Source organism: Ranitomeya imitator, chromosome 5 (genome assembly GCF_032444005.1).
Source record: "Ranitomeya imitator isolate aRanImi1 chromosome 5, aRanImi1.pri, whole genome shotgun sequence".
In the NCBI taxonomy this organism is placed as follows: Eukaryota; Metazoa; Chordata; class Amphibia; order Anura; family Dendrobatidae; genus Ranitomeya; species Ranitomeya imitator.
This window is the reverse complement of record NC_091286.1, coordinates 201,699,314-201,721,886: the sequence shown is the minus strand read 5'-3', so window position 1 is coordinate 201,721,886 and position 22,573 is coordinate 201,699,314.

The window sequence follows — 22,573 nt, the reverse complement described above, 5'->3', positions numbered from 1 at the left end:
GTGTCCGTGTGCTTACGTAGCACATCAGTGTGACACACGTGCGACAGCCGTGTGCCGCCCGTGTGCCGACTGAGGACCACACGGACCGTGCAGGAGACAGCGCTACAGTTAAGCGCTGTCCCCTGCATGCGGTGTTGAAGCCGGTTTTCATCCCTTCTTCCCAGCAGCGTTCGCTGGAAAGAAGGAATGAATAATCTTTTTTTTTTCTTTCCCCTTAAAAATAAAGTATGTGCGTCCCCTCCCGCCTCCAATCCCCTGTGCGCCCCCCCCGCTTGCCAGGAAATACTCACCAACAGCCAGCTCCAGCGATGTCTCCTCTCAGCGGCTGCAGCCTGTGCTGTGTGAGCGGTCACGTGGTCCCTCTCATTACAGTGAGGAATACGCGCATATTCCTCACTGTCACGTCAGTGGCTCCGGTACGTGAGGTGACAGTTTCCTCACGTACCGGAGACACTGACTCACGTAGACACATTAAAATCAATGTGTCTCTGCACATGTCAGCATGATTTCACAGACCGTGTGTCCGTTTGGAAAACACGGAGACACGTCAGTGTTCGTGGGAGCGCACGGATCACACGGACCCATTAAAGTCAATGGGTCCGTGTAAAACACGTACCGCACACGGATGCTGTCCGTGTGCAGTCCGTGTGCCGTGCAGGAGACAGCGCTACTGTAAGCGCTGTCCCCCCAGCTTGTGGTGCTGAAACCCCATTCATTTCTTCTCTCCAGCAGCGTTCGCTGGAAAGAAGGAATGAAAAATCATTTTAAAAAAAATGTTTTTGTTTTTAAAATAAAAAATAAAGTTGCCGGTAATCTGCCCCCTCCAACCCCCTGTGCGCCCACCCGCTGGCATTAAAATACTTACCAAGCTCCCTCGGCGCTTCCATCCTATCAGCTTCGCTGCTTGTCCTGTATGAGCGGTCACGTGATGCCGCACATTACAGTGATGAATATGCGGCTCCACCTCCCATAGCGGTGGAGCCGCATATTCATCACTGTAATAAGCGGCACAACGTGACCGCTCATACAGGAAGAGCTGCGATGCTGAGAGGATGGAAGCGCCGAGGGAGCTGGGTAAGTATTTTAATGCTAGCGGGCGGGCGCACAGGGGGTGGGAGGGGGCAGATTACCGGCAACTTTATTTAAAAAAAAAAAAAAGATTTTTCATTCCTTCTTTCCAGTGAACGTTGCTGGGAAGAAGGGATGAATACCGGCTTCAGCACCGCATGCAGGGGACAGCGCTTAACTGTAGTGCTGTCTCCTGCACGGTCCGTGTGGTCCTCAGTCAGCAACACGGGCGGCACACGGCTGCCGCACGTGTGCCACACTGATGTGCTACGTAAGCACACGGACACATGGACATGGATAATTCCGGTACCGATTTTTCCGGTACCGGAATTATCTGGATGTGTGGGACAGGCCTAATAGTGTGCTGCCTCCGTTTTTTGGATTCCTACATGTGAGGTTTGGTCTATGCCTGGGGGGCTCTGTACCTGACTCTATTTTCCCATTTTCACTTTTGTGTTTTTTGTGCTGCTCTAATACTTTTTATATATATATATATATATATATATATATATATATATATATATATATATTAGACAATTATATATATACTAGATTGTGGCCCGATTCTAACGTATCGGGTATTCTAGAATAGGCATGTCCCCATAGTATATGGACAATGATGATTCCAGAATTCGCAGCAGATTGTGCCCGTCGTTGATTGGTCGAGGCAACCTTTATGACATCATCGTCGCCATGGCAACCATTATGACATCTACGTCGATACTGTGCAGGTTGCTGAATCAGAAACGTGGGATTTCTACGTCCTTTATGACATCATCGTCGCTGTGCCCGTTGCTGATTGGTCGAGGCCTGGCGGCCTCGACCAATCAGAGACGCGGGATTTCCAGGACAGACAGACAGACAGACAGACAGACGGAAAAACCCTTAGACAATTATATATATAGACTAGATTGTGGCCCGATTCTAACGCATCGGGTATTCTAGAATATGCATGTCCCTGTAATATATGGACAATGATGATTCCAGAATTCGCGGCAGACTGTGCCCGTTGCTGATTGGTCGAGGCAACCTTTATGACATCATCGTCGCCATGGCAATCATTATGACATCATCGTCGCTGTGCCCGTTGCTGATTGGTCGAGGCCTGGCGGCCTCGACCAATCAGAGACGCGGGATGACTACGTCCTTTATGACATCATCGTTGCTGTGCCCGTTGCTGATTGGTCGAGGCCTGGTGGCCTCGACCAATCAGAGACGTGGGATTTCTACGTCGATGCTGTGCCGGTCTCTGATTGGTCGAGGCCTGGCGGCCTCGACCAATCAGAGAGCAGGGATTTCCAGGACAGACAGACAGACGGAAAAACCCTTAGACAATTATATATATAGATAATTGTCTAAGGGTCACTTCCGTCTTTCTGTCTGTCTGTCCTTCTGTCACGGATATTCATTGGTCGCGGCCACTGTCTGTCATGGAATCCAAGTCGCTGATTGGTCGTGGCAAAACGCCCATGACCATTGCCACGACCAATCAGCGACGGCCACAGTCCGGCGGCAATATGGTCGCTCATTCCTCCCCGCAGTCAGTGCCCACTCCATACTCCCCTCCAGTCATCCAGTCAGCCCTCACACAGGGTTAATGCCAGCATTACCGGAGTGCGGTGTAACGCACTCCGGTTACCCAGCTATTAACCCTGTGTGACCAAATTTTTACTATTGATGCTGCGTATGCAGCATCAATAATAAAAAGATCTACTGTTACAAATAATAATAATAAAAAAAAAACGTTATTCTCACCCTCCGACGTGTCGTCCTGTCCTCGGCAGTGCAAGCGGCAGGTTCCGGGGCTAAGGATGCTATGCGAGAAGGACCTGCCATGATGTCACGGTCATGTGACCGCGACGTCATCACAGGTCCTGTGCTCATACCAACCCTGGGACCGGAAGCTGCCGCGTGCACCGCACACAGGCGACAGGACTACAAGAGCTCTTCAGAAGGTGAGTATGTTTATTTTTTATTTTTTAACCTGTTGCATACGTGGCTGGGCAATATACTATGTGGCTTGGCAATATACTACGTAACTGAGCAATATACTACGTGGCTCTGTGCTGTATACAACGTAGCTGGGCAATATACTACGCGGCTGGGCAATATACTACGCAGCTGGGCAATATACTATGCGGCTGGGCAATATACTACGCGGCTGGGCAATATACTACGTGGCTGGGCAATATACTACGTGGCTGGGCAATATACTACGTGGCTAGGCAATATACTACGTCACTGGGCAATATACTACGTCACTGGGCAATATACTACGTAGCTGCGCAATATACCACGTAGCTGGGCAATATACTACGTAGCTGGGCAATATACTACGTAGCTGGGCAATATACTACGTAGCTGGGCAATATACTATGTGGCTGGGCAATATACTACGTGGACATGCATATTCTAGAAAACCCAATGCGTTAGAATCGGGCCACTATCTAGTATATATATATATATATATTGCTCAAAAAAATAAAGGGAATAAGGATGAGCGAGTATACTCGGGTGGTCTCAGAGTATGTTTGACAATCAATCTCACATGCTGTTGTGCAAATGGAATAGATAACAGATGGAAATTATTAGCAATTATCTAGACACACTCAATAAAGAAGTGGTTCTGCAGGTGGGAACCACAAACCACATCTCAGTACTAATGCTTTCTGGCTGATGTTTTGGTCACTTTTGAATGTTGGTTGTGCTTTCCCTCTCATTGTAGCATGAGACGGACTCTACAACCCACACAAGTGGCTCAGGTAGTGCAGCTCATCCACGATAGCACATCAATGCGAGCTGTGGCAAGAAGGATTGCTGTGTGTGTAAGTGTAGTGTCCAGAGTCTAAAGGTGCTATGAGGAGACAGGCCAGTAGACCAGGAGACATGGAGGGGGCCGTAGGAGGGCAACAACCCAGCAGCAGGACCACTACCTCAGCCTTTGTGCAAGGAGGAACAGGAGAAGCAGTGCCAGAACCCTGCAAAAGGACCTGCAGCAGACCACAAATGTCCATGTGGCTGCACAAATGGTTAGAAACCGACTCCATGAGGATGGTCTGAGTGCCCGACGTCCAAAGATGAGGGTTGTGCTCACAGCCCAAAACCGTGCAGGACACTTGGCATTTGACACAGAACACCAGGATTGGCAAATTTGCCACTGGCCCTCTGTGCTCTTCATGGATGAAAGCAGGTTCACACTGAGCACATGACAGACGTGACAGAGTCTGGAGATGCCGTGGAGAGCGATCTGCTGCCTGCAACATCCTTCAGCATGATCGGTTTGGCAGTGGGTCAGGAATGGTGTGGGGTGGCATTTCTTTGGAGGGCCGCACAGCCCTCCATGTGCTCGCCAGAGGTTGCCTGACTGGCATTAGCTACCAAGATGAGATCCTTAGACCCCTTGTGAGACCATATGCTGGTGCGGCTGGCCCTGGGTTCCTCCTAATGCAGAACAATGCCAAACATCATGTGGCTGGAGTGTGTCAGCAGTTCCTACAAGATGAAGGCATTGAAGTTATGAACTGGCCCGCCCGTTCCTCATAGGACATCATGTCTTGCACCATCCACCAATGACACGTTGCACCACAAACTGTCCAGGAGTTGGCGGATGCTTTAGTCCTGGTCTGGGAGGAGACCTCCAGCCACCCGAATGGCCCTATCTTTGAATTGGGCAAAGTCCAGGTCAGGGTTTTGCAGGGCAAGGATGCGTAACTGTGTTCTGTGGGTGCTGGACAGGAGTCCTTCAATGAACTGTTCCTTTAAGAGCTTGTCTTCATCCTGCATGCTGTTAGTGCCTCCTGAAGATTGAGGGCATAGTCCCTTATATTGTCCTGCACCCAATGTTTGCATCCAAAGAATCTCATGTTTACTAATGCTGCAGTGCGAGTGTCAAAAGTGTCCTTAAGTTTGGCAAATATCTGCCTAACAGTTCCTTTTTCAATATCTGGCCAGGATTTTACTTCTCTTAGGGCTGCGCCAATCAGTTGGCCAATTAGGATGCTGACCTTTTGATGTTCTGTTAGAGGATATACTTCAAATAGGCTGCAGAGCCTTTCCTTCAAGTCACTTAGTGTATGGGACTTCCCAGAATATTGTGGCAGCCAGGCCGCTCCTGGTATATAAGGCATGGATAGCGGAAATATAGGAACGTTTACTGCAGTGCATTATGGGACCTGTGGCTGCGTCCACCACTAATTCTCTTCCCGGGTCAGACATGTCCCCTTGCTAACCTTATAGAGGCCCGACGCTTCTCTTCCGGAGTCTGCAGCGGTTACTCCAGTGCGCGGTCTGCAGCGGTTCCTCTGTGTGTGGTCAGGTGCTTTTCCTGGCCCTCCATCCAGTGTCTTCACTTGTGGTTCTCCTGCACGTTGTCCTCTGTTGCTGCTCTCTCTTCAGGCTCCGACCACAATGGCACACCCCTCTTTTCCTGTGCTCCTCGCGGTGCTTTTTCTGGTGGGTGTTGGCGGTTCTTTTTAAAACAAAGTGCGCGCACCGAGTGACACAGTTATGGCGATGTTTTGATGGTGATGTTTTAGAAACCCATTAAAGTCTTTGGCATACAGCTTAATAAAGTCTCTCTTTTAAGCACAGTCTCTTAGGTGCACAAGACCCGTTTGCTGGGTCGGTCCATCCTGTTCGTGACGCCAAAATGATGCACCCGCCGGGGCCATGGGGTACTCGGTAAGGGCCGAGTCACGGCGGCGTTGACCCGGTCCGTGGCCCTGGGCACCCATGTTAAATGGATGGGCTTTAAAGGGATTTGTAAAATAATAAATGTTTGTGACGCCACCTGTGGCATTCGGTCAGGGATGACCAATGCTGCTTAAAGGGGTCCTTTGGGGTGATGTTATGGCAGCCAGATGGTACAACTTCCCACCGGTGAAGTAGGTCCCCAGGGTGAATAGATGGAGGATGGTTAATGGTGCAGTAAAGAACGAAGAACACAGTTGTGCAGTCTTTTTACCTGGTTTACTGATGGTAGCAGGTAGCCACAGTCCAGGGCACTAGATCACAGGTACAGGCAGGGTCCATCTGGCTTGGAAGCGAGTTCAGGGTCCAGCTTTATCAGGTGTAGTTAAAAGCCTTCCTTTTAGCGCTGTGTTGTTATAGTCCCTTACTGCCTATGGCTTTGTAGCAAGGTCCTCTCAGTTATCTCTGTCCTTTGTGTAAGTGGGACTCAATCCCGTATGACAGGTGACTCAAGCCTTTTTACAGGGTCTCTATCACGACCCAGGCTCTATGTGCCACGGTGTCACCTGGGTGTTAGGGCGAACAGGTGATGCATAATCCAGCTGTCCTGCCGGTTTCTGCTATGTGTCTTAGAGTCCCACAAAAGCCTCGGTCTTCCAGCTACCGGTGTCTGCGCTCAATCAGGGATGTAGCCCAGTCCCAGCTATTCTCCCCTGTCATCACACTCCTGTGCTTTGCTCTCTGGCATGCTAGCTAAAGGCTGCTCTTCCTTCTGTATCTCATTATCTAGGAGCTACAGCACTTCAGGCTGTGCGGCCCCTCACCCGTCCTTCTGCCTCAGACTGCTCCAGTCTGCTGTCCAGCACCAACTGTCTAAATATTTCCAACTGCCTAGCAACTGCCTAGCAACTAACTCCTCCTCCCAACCAAAGAGAGAGCAGCTTCCCTGATTTTGGGTGTAGAGCTCTTCCTTCTGGCCTGAAGTCAGAATGGTGTTGTATGTGCTAATTACCTGTTAAGAGGAATCTTCCATCGCTTCCAAGCATGACATCACTCTCCCCGTGAGGAAAGCAATGCCACTGTGACAACCAGGACCCTGGGGCATCACAGATCCCTCAGGAGACCATCCGTCATGTCATCAGGAGCATGCCCATGCATTGTAATGAAGTCATACAAGCACGTGGAGGCCACACATACTACTGAACATCATTTCCTTGTCTTGAGGCATTTCCAATGAAGTTGGATCAGCCTGTAACTTCATTTGCCACTTTGATTTTGAGCATCATTCCAACTCCAGACCTCCATGGGATATTAGTTGTGATTTACGTTGATAATTTTTAGGTTTTTAATGTTTTCAACACATTCCACTATGTAATGAATAAATATTTAAAACTGGAATATTTCATTCAGTGATATCTAGGATTTTGGATTTTAGTGTTCCCTTTATTTATTTGAGTAATATATATATATATATATATATATATATATATATATATATACACTAGCTGTTTCCAGCCAGCTAACGCTCGGCACGTTCATTGCTATCTAATTAACGCTGCTGGTGATTAAACTAAAGTAAATAATTACAACATTCAATAGCGCTTACCCAGGTGGTAAATTAACTTAAAATGAAGTTAATAACAATAATAATCATTAAAAATCTGAATAATACTAATAATACATTTTATTCACAGTGTAAAATATAAAACAAACTGGATTCAGGAAAATGTGCGTTTGTTATTCATTCCAGCAGCTAAACAAATTTCATAACGAAACATAAATTAAGTTAAAATTTCTCTGTAAACACAATTAAATGTATAGTCATTTTCGTCATTTTCAAAGATCTTTCCTTGACTTCTACCAGGTACAATTTAATGTGTGGGGACGGGATTGTGTGTGGTAATTTGGTGGGGGGGCGGGATTATGTGTGGTGATGTGGTGAAGGGGCGGGATTATGTGTTGTAATGTGGTGGGGGGGCGGGATTATGTGTGGTAATGTGGTGGGGGGGGTGGGATTATGTGTGGTAATGTGGTGGGGGTGGGATTATGTGTGGTAATGTGGTGGGGGTGGGATTATGTGTGGTAATGTGGTGGGGGCGGGATTATGTGTGGTAATCTGGTGGGGGCGGGATTATGTGTGGTAATGTGGGGGGCGGGATGATGACTGGTAATGTGGTGGGGGCAGGATTATGTGTGGCAATGTGGTGGGGGGCGGGATTATGTGTGGTGATGTGGTACGGCGAGATTATGTGTGGTAATGTGGTGGGGGGCGGGATTATTTGTGGTGATGTGGTGGGGGGCGGGATTATGTGTGGCAATGTGGTGGGGGGCGGGATTATGTGTGGTGATGGGGTGGGGGGCAGGATTATGTGTGGTCATGAGGTGGGGGGCGGTATTATGTGTGGTGATGTGGTGGGGGGGCGGCATTATGTGTGGTGATGGGGTGGAGGGCAGTATTATGTGTGGTGATGGGGTGGGGGGGCGGGATTATGTGTGGTGATTCATTATGGGTGGTGATGGGGTGGGGGGGCGGAATTATGGGTGGTGATGGGGTGGGGGGCGGGATTATGGGTGGTGATGGGGTGGGGGGCGGTATTATGGGTGGTGATGGGGTGGGGGGGTGGGATTATGGGTGGTGATGGGGTGGGGGGCGGGATTATGGGTGGTGATGGGGTGGGGGGGCGGGATTATGGGTGGTGATGGGGTGGGGGGGCGGGATTATGGGTGGTGATGGGGTGGGGGGGCGGGATTATGGGTGGTGATGGGGTGGGGGGGCGGGATTATGGGTGGTGATGGGGTGGGGGGGCGGGATTATGGGTGGTGATGGGGTGGGGGGGCGGGATTATGGGTGGTGATGGGGTGGGGGGGCGGTATTATGGGTGGTGATGGGGTGGGGGGGCGGGATTATGGGTGGTGATGGTGTAGGGGGTGGGATTATGGGTGGTGATGGGGGGCAGAATTATGGGTGGTGATGGGGTGGGATTATGGGTGGTGATGGGGTGGGGGCGGGATTATGGGTGGTGATGGGGTGGGGGCGGGATTGTGTGTGGTGATGTGTTGGGGGGCGGGATCATGTGTGGTGATGTGTTGGGGGGCGGGATTGTGTGTGGTGATGTGGTGGGGGGCGGGATTGTGTGGTGATGGGGTGGGGGGCAGGATTGTGTGTGGTAATGAGGTGGGTGTTATGGTCAGGTGGCCTTGGAGCAGCATGAAATGACCTTAGCTGGAGCAGTGGTAACTTTACTGACCGCAAACCCTGATCCTATCACCGAAACTAGAAGTAGCCGTGGGGTGTGCCTAACCAGACCTAGACACCTCAACACAGCCTAAGGACTAAATATCCCTAAAGATGGAAATAGGAAAACTCTCTTGCCTCAGAGTAGATCCCCAAAGGATAGATAGCCCCCCACAAATAATGACTGTGAGTAGGAGAGGAAAAGACACACGCAGACAGAAAACAGGGATAAGCAAAGGAGGCCACTTCTACCTAGATAGGAAAGGATAGTACAGGATACTATGCCGTCAGCATAAAACACTACAAAATATCCACAGCAGAAAAATACTAAAACTCCACCACCTAACTAAAGATGTGGAGAGTATATCTGCGACTCCAGCAAGTCCAACTAGACTGAGAAAAACATCAGGCACAGTCTAGCAGGAACAAAATAGAAACAAGATAAGCACAGAAAATAAACACACAGCAGTGTGTCTAAAAAAATGAAACAAACACTTATCTTAGCTGAATTGGCAGCAAGCAGGAGAGGCCAGGCAGAGGACCAACACTTCCAAAGGAACATTGACTACTGGCAAGGACTAATGAGTCCTACACAGCTAAATACCCCAGTCAGAATTGCAATTAGCAGAAACCGCTGTCCAAGACTGCTGCTCAGGAATAACTGCATTACCATCAACAACCACCGGAGGGAGCCCAAGAGCAGAATTCACAACAGTACCCCGCCTTGAGGAGGGGTCACCGAACCCTCACCAGAGCCCCCAGGCCGGTCAGGACGAGCAAGATGAAAGGCACGAACCAAATCAGCGGCATGGACATCAGAAGCCAAAACCCAAGAATTATCCTCCTGGCCATAACCCTTCCATTTGACAAGGTACTGAAGCTTCCGCCTCGAAAAACGAGAATCCAAAATCTTCTCAACCACATATTCCAACTCCCCATCGACCAACACAGGGGCCAGAGGATCAACAGAGGGAACAACGGGCTCCACATATTTCCGCATCAAAGATCTATGGAAGACATTATGGATAGCAAAAGAGGCCGGAAGCACCAGACGAAAAGACACCGGATTAATCTCAGAAATCTTATAAGGACCAATAAACCGAGGCTTAAACTTAGGAGAAGAAACCTTCATAGGAACATGACGGGAAGATAACCAAACCAGATCCCCAACCCGAAGCCGGGAACCAACACAGCGACGTCGGTTAGCAAAACGTTGAGCCTCCTCCTGAGACAACACCAAATTGTCCACCACCTGAGCCCAAATCTGCTGCAACCGGTCAACCACAGAATCCACACCAGGAAAGTCAGAAGTCTCAACCTGCCCAGAAGAAAAACGAGGATGAAAACCAAAATTTCAAAAAAAAGGCGAAACCAAAGTAGCCGAACTAGCCCGATTATGTGTGTGTGCGTATATGTGTGTGTATGTGTGTGTGTGTGTGTACACATATATATATATATATATATATAGCCGTGACAAGTATAAAGAAACGGACGGCACTAGAGCGATACAATATCCAGTAAGTAGGACTGGTAAAGGACTCTCATCCCTCAGGCGTCACGAATGCTAGAGGTTGCGGTGCTCTGCATATAGAATGTATGCCAGAAGTCCATATATGAACAGAAGAAAAGAAAATGTGCGGCACACACCCCAATTGAGCAGTGGAAAATGTGAACTTTAATGGAGAAAATGAATGAAATACATCCGTCAGGACATCAGGTAAACAGGAGGGTGCGGTATTGGAGCTTGGACGACGGCCGTTTCGCCCATAGGTGCTTCGACGGGTCCAGATGGTAGATTACAACACATCATTTCCTTATAAAGGATCTCTGACGTGTATGCATTGTTAGAAACGTGAAGATAACAAATTCAACAACGTGAAAAATGCGTAAACTGTGCAATATTATAAAATAATCTACATACAAAACATGCAATTCTAAAGGATTCTGCATTTTGCAATAAATCAGCTATACTACAGTAAATGTTACTTTGCTTGCAGTATTACCTTACAAGAACCTCACTTATAACAGCGCAATAACCTTTAATATTCTAAAGAAATACAGACATGTCGAGCCTATCGTTTAAACCGATTGGTCCCTGTGCGTTTGCATTTAGAATACATTTGGCTTCTTTTTGTAATAAAATTCTATTTTGATCACCTCCCTGTGGAGGAAATTTAACTATTTCTATGCCCGCAAAATTAAGAAGATCAAGGATTAGCATTATGTTTTTCTCTCATATGCTGAATAAGTCTTAGACAGCCTTTACCCGTTGTAATTGAGTTATAGTGCTCCTTAAATCTTATGATCAGGGGTCTTATTGTTTTTCCGATATAAAAATATCGGCAAGGACAGAATAAAACATAGATAACAAATTTACTCTTACAAAAAATAAAATCTTTTACCACATGGGTGATAGAGCCTATTTGTAAAGGATTTTTTATTATGTGGAGATGGCAGAACCTACAATTGCCGCATTTATGGTTACCGGCTGGTGTATTACAAGTTAGCCAAGTACTTTTAGATGATGTTAGTCTATTATGTACCAATAAATCAGATAGATTATGGGCACGTTTATACGCAAATTTGGAGCGTTTTTATAAATCGATATAAGTTCTTTATCCGTTTGTAATACGTGCCAATTTTTTCTGATAGAGGCGTGGATAACTTTATCCAAATTACTGTGCTTAAAGCAGAAAGAAAAATTGTCTGTTTTTTCAGTTTTTCCCAAACAGGATTCATTAGTACTTTTGTTTTTTCTAATTAAAAAATCACGTTGTGTAAATTTATTAATACGGGATTCGGCTTCTTTTAATAGCTGTTGAGGATAACCTCTCTTTAGAAAGCGAGATTTTAATTCACTGATTTGCTCATTAAATATTTTATTACTACTATTGATCTTACGTAGTCTAACCATTTGGCTGTAAGGAAGCCCTCTTTTTGTATGCAATGGGTGAGCACTCTCAAAATGCAGTATATTATTTGTTGCAGTTTGTTTCCTAAAGACCTTTGTCAAAATATTTCTAAATACTCAAGATTATTATTCCCATAGCAAGAGGTAAACTTCATATTTTCATTATTATGTGTGGGATTATGTGTGGTGATGTGGTGAGGGGCGGGATTATGTGTGGTGATGTGGTGGGGGGGCGGAATTATGTGTGGTGATGTGGTGGGGAGCGGGATTATGTGTGGTAATGGGGTGGGGGCGGGATTGTGTGTGGTAATGGGGTGGGGGGCGGGATTGTGTGTGGTGATGTGGTGGGGTCGGGATGGTGTGGTGATGGGGTGGGGGGCGGGTTTGTGTGCGGTGATGTGGTGGGGGCGGGATTGTGTGTGGTGATGTGGTGGGAGGCGAAGCTTCTGTGCAGGGGGCGGGATTAGCGAGTAATCATGATGCCTCTTATATATACAAATATATATATATATATATATATATATACACACACACACACAGCTCTGGCAAAAATTAAGAGACAGCCACGTCAAAACCCTGTCATGGGCCGCCCAATCTCCAGACCTGAACCGCATAGTCACAAACCATCAAAGAAAGAAGAACTGCTTAAATTTTTGCGCCAGAAGCAGTATGAAAGACTGATGGAAAGCATACCAAGACTCATGAAAGCAGTGATTAAAAATCATGGTTATTCCACAAAATATTGATTTCTGAACTCTTCCTGAGTTAAAGCATTTGCATTGTTGTTTCTAAATGATTATGAACCTGCTTTCTTTGCATTTTTTGAGGTCTGAAAACACTGAGTTTTTGCTAAATTTTGACCATTTCTCCTTTTCAGAAAAAAAAAATACAAAATTTATTGCATGGAAAATCGGAGACATGTTGTCAGTAGTTTTTAGGATAAAAAAACGATTTACATTTTACTAAAAAATATACCTATAAAGAGAAAAATCAGACAAACTGAACATTTTTAACAGTGGTCTCTTAATTGTTGCCAGAGCTGTGTGTGTGTACGTGTGTGTGTATGTGTGTGTACATGTGTGTGTGTGTATATATGTGTGTGTCTGTGTATATATATATATATATATATATATGTGTGTGTGTGTGTATATGTGTGTGTATATATGTGTGTGTGTGTATGTGTATGTGTGTGTGTGTGTGTGTACACACACACACATATATATATATATACACATATATACATACATATATACATGCACACACGGGTGGACCCGTAGAAGCGCCGGTGCAGGCGCGAAACGGCTGTTGTCCTCTCCCCCGCTCACCTCCTTCATTTTGTTTCCCCCGTGCCGTGAAGATGGTCTCACACTTACTTGAATAAAGAGGTAAAGCCCGCTTTACAGGATCGGTGAGTGTTGCCGCGTCTTTCTTCATTTTTTGATATATATATACATACATACATATATATTATATATACATATATATACATACTGTATATTCACACTGTACATACGTACATATATATATATATATATATATATACACACATGTACTGTACATACCTATATCTATGATATAACGCTGGGAGCGTCACTCTGTCCGAAGCCTTTATAGACTGCGCAAGCGCAAGCGCCGGCGCAGTCTGGACCCCACAGAGTGACGCTCCCAGGAGATCGCGGTATGCATAAACACTGAACGCACACCGCGATCTCCACCGGAGAGGCAGGGACCGTGGACGCACCAGGAGGGTGAGTATTATATTCACCTGTCCCCCGTTCCAGCGCTGCGTGCGGCTCCATGTCCCGGTCCTCTGCTGTGACGTTCACAGTTCAGAGGGCGCGATGACGCGCTTAATGCGCGCCGGCGCCGCCCTCTGACTGAACAGTCACAGCCAGAGGAGCCGGAACACGGAGCGGACGCAGTGCTGGAATGGGGGACAGGTGAATATAGCAAGTGCTGGGGGGCCTGAGCTAGCGGCGATACCAGCACCTGACCCCCACAGCACGCCGGTGTCCCCGCCTGCTCAGGCCCCCCAGCACTCGGCGCCCAGCGACGATAGGTGAGTATGGTATTTTTTTTTATATATCGCTGCAGCATATGGGGGCATACACACTGGAGCGTCTTATGGGGCCATAAACCATAATGGAGCAGTGTACGGGGGCTGTTATGATCCAGTGACCTTGGAGCAACATGAAAACTTTCACTGGAGTAGGTGGTCACTATACTGACCGCAAATCCTGATCTTAACACCGCAACTAGAAGTAGCCGTGGAGTGTACCTAACCAATGCTAGACACCTCGTCACAGCCGGAGGACTAATTACCCCTAAAGATGGAAATAGGAATACTATCTTGCCTCAGAGCAGAACCCCAAAGGATAGACAGCCCCCCACAAATATTGGCGGTGAGTCGGAGATGAAAAAACATACACAGGCAGAAAAACAGGATTTAGCACAAGAGGCAACTTCTAGCTAAATAGGACAGGATAGGACAGAGTTCTGTGTGGTCAGTATTAAAAACCCTTCAAAAATATCCACAGCAGAATATACAAAAAATACCTACATCTAACTAAAGACGTAGGAGCGTAAATCTGCAACTCCAGCGAATCCTACATTCAGAGCAGGAATACAATCAAAAACAAGCACACAGTCTGTGTGCCACAGAAAAAGAAACAGACACTTATCTTTGCTGAAATGGCAACCAAGCAGGAGAAGCCAGAAAAAGATCCATCATATCCCAAAACACATTGACAACTGGCAAGGACTAATGAGTCCTGCAAGCCTAAATACCCCAGTCAGAAATGCAATTAGCAGATACACCTGTCCAAGGCTGCAGCCCAGGAACAACTGCATTACCATCTGCTACAACCAGAGGGAGTTCAAAAGCAGAATTCACAACAGTACCCCCCCTTGAGGAGGGGTCACCGAACCCTCACCAGAGCCCCCAGGACGATCAGGATTAGCCAGATGAAAGGCACGAACCAAATCAGCAGCATGGACATCAGAGGCAAAAACCCAAGAATTATCCTCCTGGCCATAACCCTTCCATTTGACAAGGTACTGAAGCTTCCGCCTCGAAAAACGGGAATCCAAAATCTTCTCAACAACATATTCCAACTCCCCATCAACCAACACAGGGGCCGAGGATTAACAGAGGGAACAACAGGCTCCACATATTTCCGCAATAAAGATTTTTGGAAGACATTATGGATAGCAAAAGAGGCCGGAAGCGCCAGTCGAAAAGACACCGGATTAATAATCTCAGAAATCCTATGAGGACCAATAAACCGAGGCTTAAACTTAGGAGAAGAAACCTTCATAGGAACATGACGGGAAGACAACCAGACCAGATCCCCAACCCGAAGCCGGGAACCAACATACCGACGACGATTAGCAAAACGTTGAGCCTCCTCTTGAGACAACACCAAATTGTCCACCACATGAGACCAAATCTGCTGCAACCTGTCCACCACAGAATCCACACCAGGACAGTCAGAAGGCTCAACCTGCCCAGAAGAAAAACGAGAATGAAAACCAAAATTACAAAAGAAAGGCGAAACCAAGGTAGCCGAACTAGCCCGATTATTAAGGGCAAACTCGGCCAATGGCAAGAAAGCCACCCAATCATCCTGATCAGCAGACACAAAGCATCTCAAATAAGTCTCCAAAGTCTGATTAGTTCGCTCGGTCTGACCATTTGTCTGAGGATGGAACGCAGAAGAAAAAGACAAATCAATGCCCAGCCTAGCACAAATGGCCCGCCAAAACCTAGAAACAAACTGGGAACCTCTGTCGGACACAATATTCTCCGGAATACCATGCAAACGGACCACATGCTGAAAAAACAACGGAACCAAATCCGAAGAGGAAGGCAATTTAGGCAAAGGCACCAAATGAACCATCTTAGAGAACCGGTCACAAACAACCCAGATAACCGACATCCTCTGGAAAACCGGAAGATCGGAAATAAAATCCATAGAAATATGCGTCCAGGGCCTCTCAGGGACCGGCAATGGCAAAAGCAACCCACTAGCACGGGAACAACAAGGCTTGGCCCGCGCACAAGTCCCACAGGACTGCACAAAAGAACGCACATCACGTGACAAAGAAGGCCACCAAAAGGACCTGCTAACCAAGTCTCTGGTACCAAAAATGCCAGGATGACCAGCCAACACGGAACAGTGAACCTCAGAAATCACTCTACTAGTCCATCTGTCAGGAACAAACAATTTCCCCACAGGACAGCGATCAGGTTTATCAGCTTGAAATTCCTGAAGAACCCATCGTAAATCAGGGGAAATGGCAGAAAGGACCACCCCTTCTTTCAAAATACCGACCGGTTCCAAGACCTCAGGAGAATCAGGCAAAAAACTCCTAGAGAGGGCATCAGCCTTAATATTCTTAGAACCCGGAAGGTACGAGACCACAAAATCAAAACGGGAAAAAAACAAGGACCATCGAGCCTGTCTAGGATTCAGCCGTTTAGCAGACTCGAGGTAAATCAAATTCTTATGATCAGTCAAGACCACAATACGGTGCTTAGCTCCCTCAAGCCAATGTCGCCACTCCTCAAACGCCCACTTCATAGCCAACAACTCCCGATTGCCGACATCATAATTGCGTTTAGCAGGCGAAAACTTACGGGAAAAGAAGGCACACGGTTTCATTAAAGAACCAACAGGATCCCTCTGAGACAAAACGGCCCCTGCCCCAATCTCAGAAGCGTCAACCTCAACCTGAAACGGAAGAGAAACATCCGGTTGGCGCAACACCGGAGCAGAAGTAAATCGACGTTTAAGCTCCTGAAAGGCAGAGACAGCCGCAGAGGACCAATTCGCCACATCCACGCCTTTCTTCGTCAAATCGGTCAAGGGTTTAACCACGCTGGAAAAATTAGCAATGAAACAGCGATAAAAATTTGCAAAACCCAAAAATTTCTGAAGGCTCTTCACAGATGTGGGCTGAATCCAATCATGAATAGCCTGAACCTTAACCGGATCCATCTCTATAGATGAGGGAGAAAAAATAAAGCCCAAAAAGAGACCTTCTGCACCCCAAAGAGACACTTAGACCCTTTCACAAATAGGGCATTGTCACGAAGGATCTGAAATACCATCCTGACCTGCTCCACATGTGACTCCCAATCATCGGAAAAAATCAAAATATCATCCAAATATACAATCAAGAACTTATCAATATAAGTCCGGAAGATATCATGCATAAAGGACTGAAAAACAGATGGAGCATTACAGAGCCTGAATGGCATCACAAGGTATTCAAAATGGCCTTCAGGCATATTAAACGCAGTTTTCCATTCATCATCCTGCTTAATACGAACAAGATTATATGACCCCCGAAGGTCAATCTTAGTAAACCAACTAGCTCCCTTAATCCTAGCAAAAAAATCGGTAAGCAAAGGCAAAGGATATTGAAACTTAACCGTGATTTTATTGAAGAGGCGACAATCAATACAGGGTCTCAAGGAACCATCTTTTTTAGTAACAAAAAAGAACCCCGCCCCCAACGGTAAAGAAGATGGCCGAATATGCCCTTTCTCCAAAGACTCCTTAATATAGCTCAGCATGGCGGTATGCTCAGGCACAGACAGGTTGAAAAGTCGACCCTTAGGAAACTTACAGCCTGGAATCAAGTCAATAGCACAATCACAGTCCCTGTGCGGTGGAAGGAAACTGGACTTGGGCTCATCGAATACATCCTGAAAATCAGACAAAAACTCTGGAATTTCAGAAGAGGAAGAAGAGGAGATTGACATCAAAGGAACATCATTATGAACCCCCTGACAATCCTAACCAGTCACAGACATGGACTTCCAATCCAACACAGGATTATGTACCTGCAACCACGGAAAACCCAGCACGATAGCATCATGCAAATTATGCAACACCAGAAATCGACAATCTTCCTGATGGGCTGGCGCCATGCGCATGGTCACCTGTGTCCAAAACTGGGGCTTATTTTTAGCCAAGGGTGTAGCATCAATGCCCCTTAAAGGAATAGGGTTCTGCAAAGGCTGCAAGGAAAAACCACAACGCCTGGCAAACCCAAAGTCCATTAAGTTCAAGGCGGCGCCTGAATCCACAAATGCCATGACAGAAAATGATGACAATGAGCAGATCAAGGACACAGATAACAGAAATTTAGGTTGTACAGTACTGATAGTAAATGAACTAGCGATCTTCTTTGTCCGCTTAGGACAGACTGAAATGACATGAGAAGCATCGCCACAATAATAACACAACCCATTTTGACGTCTGAATCCTTGTCGTTCTGTTCTAGACAGAATCCTATCACACTGCATTGGCTCAGGAATCTGCTCTGACGACAACTCCACAGTGCGCACAGTTCTGCACTCCCGCAAGCGCCGGTCAATCTGAATGGCCAGAGACATAGAATCACTCAGACCAGAAGGCGTGGGAAACCCCACCATGACATATTTAACGGATTCAGAAAGACCCGTTCTGAAAATTGCCGCCAAAGCATCATCTTTCCATTTAGTGAACACAGACCATTTTCTGAATTTCTGACAACACAATTCTGCCGCCTCTTGACCCTGAGACAGGGCCAACAAGGTCTTCTCAGCTTGATCCACAGAATTAGGTTCATCATATAATAATCCCAAAGCCTGAAAAAAGGAGTCTACATTAAGCAAAGCCGGATTCCCAGATTCCAGGGAAAACGCCCAATCCTGCGGGTTGCCACGCAGCAGGGAGATTACGATTTTTACCTGCTGAATGGAATCACCAGAGGATCGAGGTCTCAGAGCAAAAAACAGTTTACAGTTGTTTTTAAAACTCAAAAATTTAGACCTGTCACCAGAAAACAAATCGGGAGTAGGAATCTTCGGTTCTAAAGCAGGAGTCTGAACAATGTAATCTGAAATACCCTGTACCCTAGCAGCAATCTGGTCTACACGAGAAGCTATTTCCTGAACATTCATGCTAGCACAACGCTCCTCAGTCACCCAGAGATTAAGAGGGAAGAAAACAGAAAGCAGACTGAAGAAAAAAAAATGGCTCAACACCTTTCTTCCCTTCTTCTGAGAGGCATTTAACTCATTATTGGCCAGTTGTACTGTTATGATCCAGTGACCTTGGAGCAACATGAAAACTTTCACTGGAGTAGGTGCTCACTATACTGACCGCAAATCCTGATCTTAACAACGCAACTAGAAGTAGCCGTGGATCGTACCTAACCAATCGTAGACACCTCGTCACAGCCGGAGGACTAATTACCCCTAAAGATGGAAATAGGAATACTATCTTGCCTCAGAGCAGAACCCCAAAGTATAGACAGCCCCCCACAAATATTGGCGGTGAGTCGGAGAGGAAAAAACAAACACAGGCAGAAAAACAGGATTTAGCACAAGAGGCAACTTCTAGCTAAATAGGACAGGATAGGACAGAGTTCTGTGCGGTCAGTATTAAAACCCTTCAAAAATATCCACAGCAGAATATACAAAAACTTCCTACATCTAACTAAAGACTTGAAGACACAAAAGAGCATGGTAGAACCAAAAACACTCAGTTTCAAAAAATGACAGTAATCCGCAAGTGCTAGTAAAAAGATGTAAAAAACAGGGTATTTGGTTGATACGTTTTTTTGCAAAAAATGTATACTAAGCTGCTCCACCAAACGTCAAGGTATACCCATATCAGAGCAGTCCTAACTGATGTATGCAATCCCTATCTGATGTATTTAAAAACCTGGTCATCTGTATATTACCTGTGTGAACAGGGTTCAGAGAGGAAAAGTCCATGTGGACATGCTGAGTGGAACAGCTTTTGTGCAGATAGCCCAAGAGGAGTGGTGGGTAACTCCCCAGTCTTGTAGACACAAGAGAACAATTATGGAAACAGGAACACATGGGCTACTCGCACAGTGAACAAGTCTGTAGGAACATGCTCACACACCACCAAGAAACTTGAAGACACAAAAGAGCATGGTAGAACCAAAAACACTCAGTTTCAAAAAATCACAGTAATCCGCAAGTGCTAGTAAAAAGATGTAAAAAAACAGGGTATTTGGTTGATACGTTTTTTGCAAAAAATGTATACTAAGCTGCTCCACCAAACGTCAAGGTATGTTCATATCAGAGCAGTCCTAACTGATGTATGCAATCCCTATCTGATGTATTTAAAAACCTGATCATCTGTATATTACCTGTGTGAACAGTGTTCAGAGAGGAAAAGTCCATGTGGACATGCTGAGTGGAACAGCTTTTGTGCAGATAGCCCAAGAGGAGTGGTGGGTAACTCCCCAGTCTTGTAGACACAAGAGAACAATTATGGAAACAGGAACATATGGGCTACTCGCACAGTGAACAAGTCTGTAGGAACATGCTCACACACCACCAAGAAACTTGAAGACACAAAAGAGCATGGTAGAACCAAAAACACTCAGTTTCAAAAAATCACAGTAATCCGCAAGTGCTAGTAAAAAGATGTAAAAAACAGGGTATTTGGTTGATACGTTTTTTGCAAAAAATGTATACTAAGCTGCTCCACCAAACGTCAAGGTATACCCTGTTATGAACAGGTAATTCAGAACCACAATGGACATTGAAGTTCAGAGCACACAAAGTGACCTGACAATTACCAAAAACAAAGGACGAGCTCTGAGACGTGGAAACTCTGCTGACCGCATTCCCTAATCCTATCACACCACACTAGAGGTAGCCGTGGATTGCGCCTAACGCTCCCTATGCAACTCGGCACAGCCTGAGAAACTAACTAGCCCTGAAGATAGAAAAATAAGCCTACCTTGCCTCAGAGAAATTCCCCAAAGGAAAAGGCAGCCCCCCCACATATAATGACTGTGAGTAAGATGAAAATACAAACACAGAGATGAAATAGATTTAGCAAAGTGAGGCCCGACTTACTGAATAGACCGAGGATAGGAAAGATAGCTTTGCGGTCAACACAAAAACCTACAAACAACCACGCAGTGGGGCAAAAAGACCCTCCGCACCGACTAACGGTACGGAGGTGCTCCCTCTGCGTCTCAGAGCTTCCAGCAAGCAAGAAAAACCAATAAAGCAAGCTGGACAGAAAAAATAGCAAACAAAAATAACACAAGCAAAACTTAGCTTATGCAGGAAGACAGGCCACAGGAACGATCCAGGGGGAAGCAAGACCAATACTAGAACATTGACTGGAGGCCAGGATCAAAGCACCAGGTGGAGTTAAATAGAGCAGCACCTAACGACTTAACCTCATCACCTGAGGAAGGAAACTCAGAAGCCGCAGTACCACTCTCATCCACCAAAGGAAGCTCATAGACAGAACCAGCCGAAGTACCACTCTCGACCACAGGAGGGAGCTTGGCCACAGAATTCACAACAATACCCATATCAGAGCAGTCCTAACTGATGTATGCAATCCCTATCTGATGTATTTAAAAACCTGATCATCTGTATATTACCTGTGTGAACAGGGTTCAGAGAGGAAAAGACCATGTGGACATGCTGAGTGGAACAGCTTTTGTGCAGATAGCCCAAGAGGAGTGGTGGGTAACTCCCCAGTCTTGTAGACACAAGAGAACAATTATGGAAACAGGAACACATGGGCTACTCGCACAGTGAACAAGTCTGTAGGAACATGCTCACACACCACCAAGAAACTTGAAGACACAAAAGAGCATGGTAGAACCAAAAACACTCAGTTTCAAAAAATCAAAGTAATTCGCAAGTGCTAGTAAAAAGATGTAAAAAACAGGGTATTTGGTTGATACGTTTTTTGCAAAAAATGTATACTAAGCTGCTCCACCAAACGTCAAGGTATACCCATATCAGAGCAGTCCTAACTGATGTATGCAATCCCTATCTGATGTATTTAAAAACCTGATCATCTGTATATTACCTGTGTGAACAGGGTTCAGAGAGGAAAAGTCCATGTGGACATGCTGAGTGGAACAGCTTTTGTGCAGATAGCCCAAGAGGAGTGGTGGGTAACTCCCCAGTCTTGTAGACACAAGAGAACAATTATGGAAACAGGAACACATGGGCTACTTGCACAGTGAACAAGTCTGTAGGAACATGCTCACACACCACCAAGAAACTTGAAGACACAAAAGAGCATGGTAGAACCAAAAACACTCAGTTTCAAAAAATCACAGTAATCCGCAAGTGCTAGTAAAAAGATGTAAAAAACAGGGTATTTGGTTGATATGTTTTTTGCAAAAAATGTATACTAAGCTGCTCCACCAAACGTCAAGGTATACCCAGATCAGAAACGTATCAACCAAATACCCTGTTTTTTACATCTTTTTACTAGCACTTGCGGATTTCTGTGATTTTTTTTAAACTGAGTGTTTTTGGTTCTACCATGCTCTTTTGTGTCTTCAAGTTTCTTGGTGGTGTGTGAGCATGTTCCTACAGACTTGTTCACTGTGCGAGTAGCCCATGTGTTCCTGTTCCTGTTTCCTGTATCTAACTAAAAACGTAGGAGCGTAAATCTGCAACTCCAGCGAATCCTACATTCAGAGCAGGAATACAATCAAAAACAAGCACACAGCCTGTGTGCTACAGAAAAAGAAACATACACTTATCTTTGCTGAAATGGCAACCAAGCAGGAGAAGCCAGAAAAAGATCCATCATATCCCAAAACACATTGACAACTGGCAAGGACTAATGAGTCCTGCAAGCCTAAATACC